This window comes from Heterocephalus glaber, unplaced genomic scaffold (genome assembly GCF_053883595.1).
Source record: "Heterocephalus glaber isolate CG9 unplaced genomic scaffold, H.glaber_assembly_v1.0 deba00001610, whole genome shotgun sequence".
Classification (NCBI taxonomy): domain Eukaryota; kingdom Metazoa; phylum Chordata; class Mammalia; order Rodentia; family Bathyergidae; genus Heterocephalus; species Heterocephalus glaber.
This window is the reverse complement of record NW_028258381.1, coordinates 35,523,500-35,533,592: the sequence shown is the minus strand read 5'-3', so window position 1 is coordinate 35,533,592 and position 10,093 is coordinate 35,523,500.

The window sequence follows — 10,093 nt, the reverse complement described above, 5'->3', positions numbered from 1 at the left end:
CAGAGGAAGCCCAGAGAGAGGCTCTGAGGGGGCCACGCAGCGAGGGAACGGCAGAGTGGGTGAGGTGGGCCGCCCCCCGGTCTCCACAGGCCAGAGAGTCACCCGTCAGTTGCTGGGGAGAGGTGCCTCACCGGGGTCTTGCTCCAAACCTGAATCCTAAAGGGCATGTTGGGCTGGATTAATAAACACCTGCCCTAAGGCTGCTGCTCAGCCAGGAGGCCGAGGCAGGCAGGCATGCTCTGCCCCCATGCTGCACCTCAAGGAGGAGCTGGCCCGGAAGCCAGCCCAGCCGGCACCCGCACTAGGGCTGGTGCCTGGCTGCTCTTGGAGAGCGCCCTCAGGTACCACTGGGGAGTACTTTCGGGTGCTATTGGGGATGGACTCCTGGATGCTGTTGGAAGCACTCTCTGGGTGGGCTATGCAAAGGCCCCGAGGTGAGCGGTGTGCAGGGATCCCCTCTTACCTGTGCTTTCCACCTCTGTGGTTTCAGTTACCTTCGGTCAAGCAGAGTCTGGAAATATTAAATGGAAATTCCGCAAATAAATAATTTATAAGCTCTCAACTGCATTCAGCTTGAAGTAGGGTGATGAGATCTCCCCACCACCACATCCAGCACGGCCACACAGCCTGCCCTACCTACCCGTGAGTCATTGAGTCCTCCAAGTCATGAGCTCAACAGCCACAGTGTCAGGTGCTTTGTGCTCAGGCCCCCCTTGTTTTCCTTACCAGTGGCTCAAAGCTTGGGGCAGGACACTAGAAGGCAGAGTGGCACCCTAGGTGCTGCAGGGACCTCAGTGTGGCACAGGTTGTGCCTTCCACTGGGTCCTGGCACACATTCCCTGAGACAGTGATGACACCGCCGACTGGGTGAGCCACGGAGAGCAGGACATGGTGCAGGGGACATCTCTGGGCTGAGGCAGGAAGGTCGCCTCGAGTGTGAGGCCGGCCTGGGCTACATAGCGAGACACTGTCTCAACAAAGGGGGCAGGGGGCTGGGGATTTAGCTCAGTGGCACCACACCTGCTGCACAAGCGCAAGGTCATGAGTTCAATTCCCAGGACCCAAAAAAAAAAGAATGAACAAGGAATCCCAGCCCTGTGGCTGGTGCTGTGCTAAATTGCTGAGCAGCTGGATCAATCTGGACCTGAAGCCCACCCTACTCTCACATTCTCTTCACTACACTAAATTCCCTTTATGTTCACAAGGTTTTCTATGTTTGCTACGAAACATCCTGATACAGGGGACAGAGTGAGTTCCTACAGAGACTGGATGTGGTAATGAGGGCACATCAGAAGCCAGACAGAACACTTTCCAGATGGCTGTCAGCCAGAGACTGACTCTGCAGTGTCAAGAGGATTTTAAAAGCAACAGAAGGTCTGAAAGGTGCGGTGCCTGAAAGTCCCCATTGGCCCGGAGAGCTTGGGGCCGGGGGCTGCCAAACACCATCCCGATGCTGTGCCTGGCTGGCTGCCTGCCAGGAAAAGAGCCCGTGCCGTGCCAGGGCCTCGGTCCAGCTCCCGCTTTGCTGATGCTGCCAGCTGCCTCACCACCACGCTATGCTGGAAAACTGCCCACAGTTAAAAGAGATTTCTTTCCGACAGACACCGGTCGGTGGATTTGAGCCCTTATCTCCCCCTTCCAGAGCTAGCGCTGTTCTTTTCACTTCCTAAAAAAAAAAAACACAAAAAACCCTAAACCACAAACTGAAAACCAGGTGGGGCCGTTCAGGATTTGCCTGGAGTTTGTCTGGGAGCTGATAAAGAGCAGTCAGTTACCTGGGCAACTGAGCTGGGCAGGGCGCTAGGGGAGAAGCAGCAGCATTTCCCCTATGGCTCCCCAAGAAGGCAGCTCCCCCAGGCCTGGCTCCTCCACAAAGGGCCTCACCCACAAGGATGGGGGCCTGAGGAGGGAAAAAACGTCCACGCTCCAGGCCGGCTCATTTGCCTTGCATGAGTGAGGCCCTGGGCTCCATCCCCAGTGCCACAAAAAAAAAAAGAAAAGAAAAGAAAGCAAATGCAGCTGGCACGGTGGTGCATGCCTGTCATCCCAGCACTTGGGGAGGCTGAGGCAGGAGGGTCGCTGTGAGGGTCGGGGATTTAGCTCAGTGGTTCCGCCACCTGCCTAGCAAGCGCAAGGACCCGAGTTCAATCCCCAGTACCAAAAAAAATAAGAGGATTACCTTGAGTTCAAGGCTAGCCTGAACTATATAGCGAGAACCTGTCTCAAATTACCTGCCTCAAAATAAGGGGGAAGGGTCTATATTCAATTCCCAGTTTAGCAAAATTTAAAAACAAAAAGAAGACAATAAAAACGGAATGGTTGGGAAGAACTAAGACTGTATTCTTAGTGATGGAGGCAGGTCTGAGAATGTGGCCTGATGGGCAGCCACAGGGCTCAGGCCTTGGCCTGGTCATAGGCCACTAACTAATCACTAACTGGCTGGGGGAATAGAGGTCTCTTCATCAGGGCTATTGCTGGACCCAAGAAGTGGGAGAGACAAAAACATCCAGTTTCACAGAGACCCTCACATGCCAGAACAGAACCCCGAAGGCACTCAGGGCCCATGAGACCCCGTGGTCACACACCCTGTGGACTGGTCCACGGGTTAAAAATGGGGAAACAGGCTGGGTGCAAATCCCAGCACCCTGGGAGGCAGAGGCAGGAGGATGACAAGTTTCTTTATCAGCTCTTTATCAACTCCCAATGGGCAACTGAGTGACTTAGCAACATTCTGCTCCAAAATAAATTTTCAAAGGGCTGGGGATGTAACTCAGTGCAAAGGTGCCGGGGTTAATTCCTAGTGCCGCAAAAAAAAAAAAAAAAAAAAAAGCCAGAGAGATAGTTTGGCCACAGCACTCAGCGAGCATGTGTGAGGCCCTCGGTTCCACCCCCAGCGCTACAAAAATGATGATGATGATGATGGTCTCCCCTTCATACTTACATGAGTATCTAGGGAGCGGAGTCGGAATGCTGAGTACTTCACAAGTGCAGCTTACTATGACTTTGCAGAGATTGTCACATTTCGTGTAAGGACGATCCTAGAGAGGCCAGGGGCTGATGCACACAGGTGACATTTGGCTCTGTTACCTCCTCCCCCAAGGATGCTCTCAGGTGTAGCTTTTATTATTGTTCATTTTCACCTCTTGCAAGAAGCCTTTTGTGATTCCCGGTGGTGGGAAATCCCTCCCCGTCCTGCAGTCCATGGCTGCTCTGTCCCTTTCCCGTGCCACTGCCATACCAGGCCAGGGCAGTGATTCACACATGCACACCTGCAGGAGCTACCGGTTGCTACACAGGACGTTACCTCTGAACTTCCTAGCTGCCTCCCCAGCCTTGAGTTACCCTCAGGATGTTGGTGCTGAGGCTTGGGGCACCGTGCTGGGAGGGTCTGCCACAGCCATCCTCCTGGGGCTGAGGTCACCCTCCTGGCTGGGCCTGTTGTGGCCAGAGACTGACCCAGCTGGAGGCCCCACCGCAGGGTACCTCACTCAGTGCCTGTTGCCAGATAACAAAGAGCATCAGCTGTGACCCCCGCACTGCAGGCTCATCAGAGCTCGGGGTGCAATCTCACATCCCCTTTACTTGGGGACCCAGCCTTGCTGAGCAACCACTGTCTGGGACAGAGTCACAGGAGGCACAGGGGCCTCAAGGGCTTCACACAGCAAAGCAGTGTCCAACCTGGAAGTGGTCTGTGCTGTGCCCGCCCCAGCCTGGTCCTGTCCACCCATCCCAGGGCCAGAAGGTGACAGCAAGAATCCTGCAACAACCACCTCAAACCTCCCACAACTGGGCCAGGGATGTAGCTTAGTGCTTCCACCACCTGCCTCGAAAGTGCAAGTTCATCCCCGGTACCCAAACAAACAAACAAACAAAAAACCTCCCAAGACTCTGGCTGGGTGTCACATGTGCCCCAACTAGAAGCCACAGCTGCCTGTCCCCAGGCACACATGTGAGCTCAAACGTGTGCACAATGAACCCTCAAACGTGTGCACAATGAACCCTCATGCAACACACACAGTGCACCCATGTGTTCACGTGTGCTTACACATGTGCGCACACACACACACACACCTGTGCTTCCCCAGGTGCTGGGTGTGATGCTGGCTCCCTCTCCCCCCTTGGTGGCTTTGGTCCATCCAAGGACTCCTGGGCTAGAAGGGTCCCTGGTGCTGCCACCAGCATTCAGAGCTGAGGTGATGTCAGGAGCAGCACCCCAACTCCAGCTCGTGCCCATGGACACATTAACCCTCAGGACCACCTCAGGAGGGTACTGGGTAAACTGAGGTTAGGAATGCAGAGATGACTCACACGGTGTCCCAGCTCTTGGGGTGCTGGTGTTGTCATCTAAACCCAGTCTGGGGTGTACCAAGCTTCCCTATTCCAACCTGCCTCCCCTGGGGCCGGGGCTCAGCCTGGAGGGCACGGCTGCCCTGGGGATGGGGTGGAGACAGGCCTGCTGGGACCCACCCAGCCTCTGCCCTGGCCTCCAGGCATCCCCAGTCCCATGGGGGTGGAGGCTGGTGTCTCCCCGCCCCAGAGAGCTGCAGCCCAGACAGCCCTCAGGTGGACAGAGTGTGATGGAGTTGGCCAGGGTGGGGCCTGACCTCCTTCCACGACAGCCTGCTGTCCCTGAGTTGTCCCCAGGTTGGGACCTGAATGGTTCTTTTTGCTCCCAGGACGAGCCCCTGTGCAGGAGGGTCTGCACACCCCAGGGGCAGCCTGGGCACCCCAAAGTCAACCCTGCCTGGCCTCAAGCCTGTCACCCAGCCTCTTGGAGCTGTGCCTGAAAAGCAGGAGGGATGCACCTGGCTTGGGCCAGCTCCTCGCCTTCCCCTTGGGCCCTGGGTGCCTAAATTTGCTCACTGTAAAGGAGCGCCCACTGGGTGTCCAGACAGCTACCCCTCCGCCCCAGCATCCGGGCTTCCCACTGCCTCTCTGGAAGAGGCAGCCCTGGCTGGCTGGGCGGGGCCAAGAAGCCAAATGGCCGGGAGTCCTGGGGCACTCACCCTGAAGCCCCAGCAGCAGGCAGCTGGGCACCGCTGGTGGGGACCTGCAGAGGCTCTGCCCTCTGGCCTCCTGTGCCCTCCTCCACAGGGCAACCACGGGTGAGCCCAGGCTGGTGCCTTCAACTGCCATCCCCTGCCCATCTACAGGGCCCAGCCCTGAGCCCCAGGGCGGCACATGCTGAGTGCTGGGGACAGGGGAGGCCCAGGCCACCCTCCCTGAGGAACACAGAGCAAGCAGGGCTTTCAGCCGCTGGCAGGGACCAGCAGGGAGGCTGACAGGGACCGTGAGTGTGGCCCGCCAGGCACCAGGATTTGTCTGAGCTTAGAGACTTGGGTCACAGAAACCCAGGTCAGGAAGGTGACAAGGGGGTTAGGACCTGATGGCCATGACAAAAGGATGGGATTTTTTGTTTGTAACCAGTTTGAAGTCCCCACAGCAGGGCCTGATGCCGACCCTCTCCTGTCCCAACCTGCCCACCCCACAGCCCCTTGTACCCTCAGCCCCCAAGCAGGCTTTGCCTTCTCCCTCCCTCCATCTCTGTCTTTTTTCTGTTTTGGAAGTAGCGCTGTTCTGAGAAATTCATGCTTCTGGGAAGCAGGCCTGATAGTCCTGTTTGTTGAAAGAAATGCTTTCCTTCCACACTCCTGTGTTTATGGCATAAATCTGCGACTGAGGCTGTGTCCCCACCCACCTCCCTGCCTATAATCCCAACATTCTGGGAGGCTGAGGCAGGAGGATTGCAAGTTAGAGCCCAGCCCGGGCGACTTCATGACTTAGTGAGTACCCTATCTCACAATAAAAAGTACAAGAAAGGGCTGGGGATGTAGCTGAGTGCTAACTAAGGTCCTGGGTTCAAGCCCCAGTACAAAAAGAAAAAAAGGGGAAAAGACAAGCTACAAATTTGCAAGTCATATTGCTGAAAGGATCTCTGGCCTTTAAGTAAAAACACAGAGCGATTCTCTAGGGAGGCACAGTGGGTATTTCAGAGGAGGCGGGAGCACTGCAGTGTGGGGCACGAATGCCATGGAAACCATGTGCACGGGGACGGGGGACAAGGTGAAGCAGAACCAGGAGGCCACTGGAGTTATTCTGAAACAGGAATCCTTGGGCACAAGGACCAGCCAAGGCCGCGTACGATGGACGGCGCTCTGGGAGATGTGCTCTTTGTTCGCAGCACGCTGCCCTTGGCGAGGTGCTATGGTTCTGGCAGAGCCTTTTGTGATGGCTCTGGTTATCAGGTGAGGATGCATGAGATCCGCTTTCACAGCCACCCAGCTCTGTTTATTTCATCTTATTTGTTAGAGCTAAGCACAAGAGATTCCATTTTGATTCTGACAACTTTCATGGGGCTTAGCATCCATAATATATAAATAACTTACAAGCGGGGCATGGTGGGGCACCCCTGTCATCCCAGCACTTGGGAGGCTGAGGCAGGAGGACCGCTGCAAGTTCGAGGCCAGCCTGGGCTACATAGTGAGTTCAAGAACAGCCTGAACTACATGGCAAGCAAGACCTTGTCTCAAAAAACAAGTGTCGACAGGGCCGGGGATTTAGCTCAGTGGTTCCACCACCTGCCTCGCAAGCACAAAGTCCCGAGTTTGATCCTCGGTACCCAAACAAAACAAAACAAAACAAAAAAGACAGAAGAGAGCTGAGTGCAGTGGGACCGGCCTGGAATCCTAGCAGTTTGGGAGGCTCAGGCAAGAGGATCAAAAGTTGGAGCCTAACTTGGGCAACTTAGTGACTTAATGAGACCCTGTCTCAAAACACAAAATAAAAAGGAGCTGGGAATGGAGCTCAGTGCTAAGGTCCTGTGTTCGGTCCCCAGTTCCAAAACGGACAGAACAGGCAGGCCTGTTGGTGCAGGCCTGTGACCCCGTGACAGGGAGAGATCCAGCACTGCAGCACTCATTCTATGGCAGACCCAACCCCCTGTGGCCCTGCTGTGGCTGCCCCAGGTAACCCTTGGCCACTAGGGTGATATCTGTCCCAGGTGACCCCTCCCACAGCCCCGCCCACCTGGCTCCCTCCTGCAGCAGCGGTATTCTCAGGAAGCCTCTCCCAGCCGGCCACCACACTCCTGCCCACTCTGGATTCCTGCCTTAGCAGCGCACATCCAGCTGCTCACACCAAGGGCTTCCAAGAGTGGCAAGTGTCCAGAGCTGGAGACATGGAAGACACCAGGCAACGAGAGTGGGAGAGAGCAAGGAAGGACACCCAGAAGCTGCATCTGCAGTGGCAGGAAATGGTTCTGAGACCCTCAGGGGCAGCAACAGAGCTGATGGCAGCTGGGCTCCAAGCCTAGGGCCTTCAACACCAAGTGCTGCACTTTGCCAATTTGTGATTTCTATACCAGTTGAGCAAGAACCCCCTGCCTGCTGACTGTGGGACCCTCCCCTCTGCTGGGCCCTGAAGAAGAGGGTGGCAGTGGTGACCGTCATCAGCCGGGTCAGGAAGCAGCCCATGTCCTATATCCATCCCAGGTACAGCTGAGAACCAAGGCTAGCCAGTGACAGTCCCAGCTGCTGGGGAGGCGGAGGCAGGAAGAGGGCAAGTTTCAGTCCACCTTGAACAACTTAGCAAGACTCTGTCTTTAAATAAAAAATGAAAAAGGACTGAGGGCACTAGAATGTGCAGCCCTGGGTTTAATCCCCAGTGTCACAAAAACTAAAAAGAAAAAAAATAAAAAGAGATAGCAAGGCTGTGAAGAAATTTAAATCCTCCCAAGTCACGGGTGGCGATGTAAAATGGTGCAGCTGCTGTGGAGAACAGGCTGGCGATTCCAGAATATGCAGGCAGGAGTAGTTTTGCTCCTAGGTATTTTGATCGAAGAGAATTGAAAACATCCACATAAAACTTGTACATGGGTGTTCTTAGCAGCATTATTCATTATCCACAAGACCCAGAAAGTGGAAACAGCCCAAGTGCCCATGAGCTGATGAATGGGAGAAACAAAACACAGGAGAACCCAGGCAATAGAATATTACTCGGCCATCAAAAGGAACAAAGTTTGAAGGCACAGAATGGTGTGGATGAAAATTGCAAAGTCTAGGCTAGGTGAAAAAAGCCCCCCAAAAGTGGCACACATTGGGACTGTTTTATAAGCCATATTCTGTCCCAAACAAAATGATCCACAGATACAGAAATTAGGTTAGTTGTTGGCAGGAGCTGGGGCAAAGGGGAAAAAGGAGTGACTGCTAATGGGCACAGGGGGTTTTTTGTTTTTCTTTTGGTCTTGCTATGTAGTCCACGCTGGACTTGAACTTACTCTGTAGCCCAAGCTGGCCTTAAACTCAGCAATCCTCCTGCCTCAGCCTCTTGAGTGCTGGGATTACAGGTGTGTGCCACTATGCCCAGCTCTGGGCACAGGGTTTCATGTCAAGCCCGGCGCAGAGGTGCATACTTGTGATCCTAGCTCTCCGAGAGGCTGAGGCAGGAGGGTCACAAGTTTAACTCAGCTTAAGCAACTTATCAAAACCATGTCTTTAAAAAATATATAGCAAAGGGCTAGGGATTTAGCTCAGTGGTTCCGCCGCCGCCTGCCTCGCAAGCAAAACGACTCGAGTTCGATCCCTGGTAACAAAAACAAAAACCAAACAAACAAAATAACCCCAGCATTTGGCCGGGGATTTAGCTCAGTGGTTTCATCGCCTGCCTCGCAAGTGCGAGGACCCGAGTTCGATCCCCGGTACCAAAAAAGAAAAAAGAAAAAAAAAACAAAAACCCCCCCAAAAATATATGGCAAAAGGCTCTGGGTTCAATCCAGTACTGCAAATTTACTTTAAGTGGTAAATTTCAGGGATTGTGAATTGTATCTCAGTTTTTAAAAAACTGACTGAAAGCTAGGCGTGGTGGTACACTCCTGTAATTCCAGCACTAGGGAGGCTGAGGCAGGAGAATCACCATGAATTCAAGGCCAGCCTGGGCTACATAGAGAGACCCTGTCTCAAAAAACCAAAAATAAATAAACAAATAAATCTGACTGAATACACTGCAGTGACAGGAAATACCTGGAATGCATTCAAAGTGGATGGGGGGCTGCCCAAAAGAAATAAAACAAGGACTTGAAGAGACGTCGGCACCCGTGGTCACAGCAGCATTAATCCTAGGAGTCAAAGGTAGAAGCCACCCAAGCATCCAAGGACAGGGACTGGGTAAACTAACTATGGTCCTTGAGCTGGGGATGTAGCTCAGTGGCACCGCGCCTGCCTCACAAGTGCAAGGTCCCGAGTTTGATCCCCGGTACTGGAAAAAGGGGGAGATCCTGATGCACAATATATGGTGCATCTTGAAGGCTTGTGCTAAACGAATATGCCAGTCACAGACAAATGCTGCAGGAGCTCACTTCCTTTTGTGGCGCTGGAGATTGCCCCGAGCTGGGCTGGGTCCCTGGCCTCGGCCTGTCGCCGTTCTGGGGTGGCCCTGGAGTCCACCCTCTGCCCCTCTTCCCTCCTTGCGGGTCTTTCCCAAGAGCCCAGGCGAGGCCAAGGGCCCTGCTGCACCTGATGCTTGCACCACCAGCTCAAAGGGTTCCTCTCACAGGGGTCCCCAGAACAGTCACAGAGACGGAGAACAGAGGGTGGGAGTCGGGCAGGGGTGAAGGGGAAAGAGGGTTAAACATGGGTAAGATGGGCCAGGCATGGTGGTGCACGCCTGAATTCCAGCTCTGTGGGAGGCTGAGGCGGGAGGATGCCAAGTTGGAGCTTACCTTGGCCAACTTACACACTTGGTAAGACTCTGTCTCCAAATGGATATAACTAAGGTTGAGATGGTGTTAGATGATAGACAGACCATGCGTATACCTCACACTCCTAAGTGTATCTGCCCTGGGGATGGCTGACTTGGCCCTGCCTACCCTCAGCCGGGCACTACTGTCCCACCCGGCCACACGGACCCCTCAAGCAGTGACAGCCACACCAGCAGTCTTGGGTCCCTGTGAGCCCTGTCCTGATCCACACAGCCTCTCCCTCCCTGCTGTCACTCGATGCCCCGTGTAGGTGCCAGGCCTCCATCTGGGCATCTGTCTGAGCCCCACTATGGAAGTGAATGAAGCCACCCGCCCTAGACAGAGTAGGGACAGCAGGTG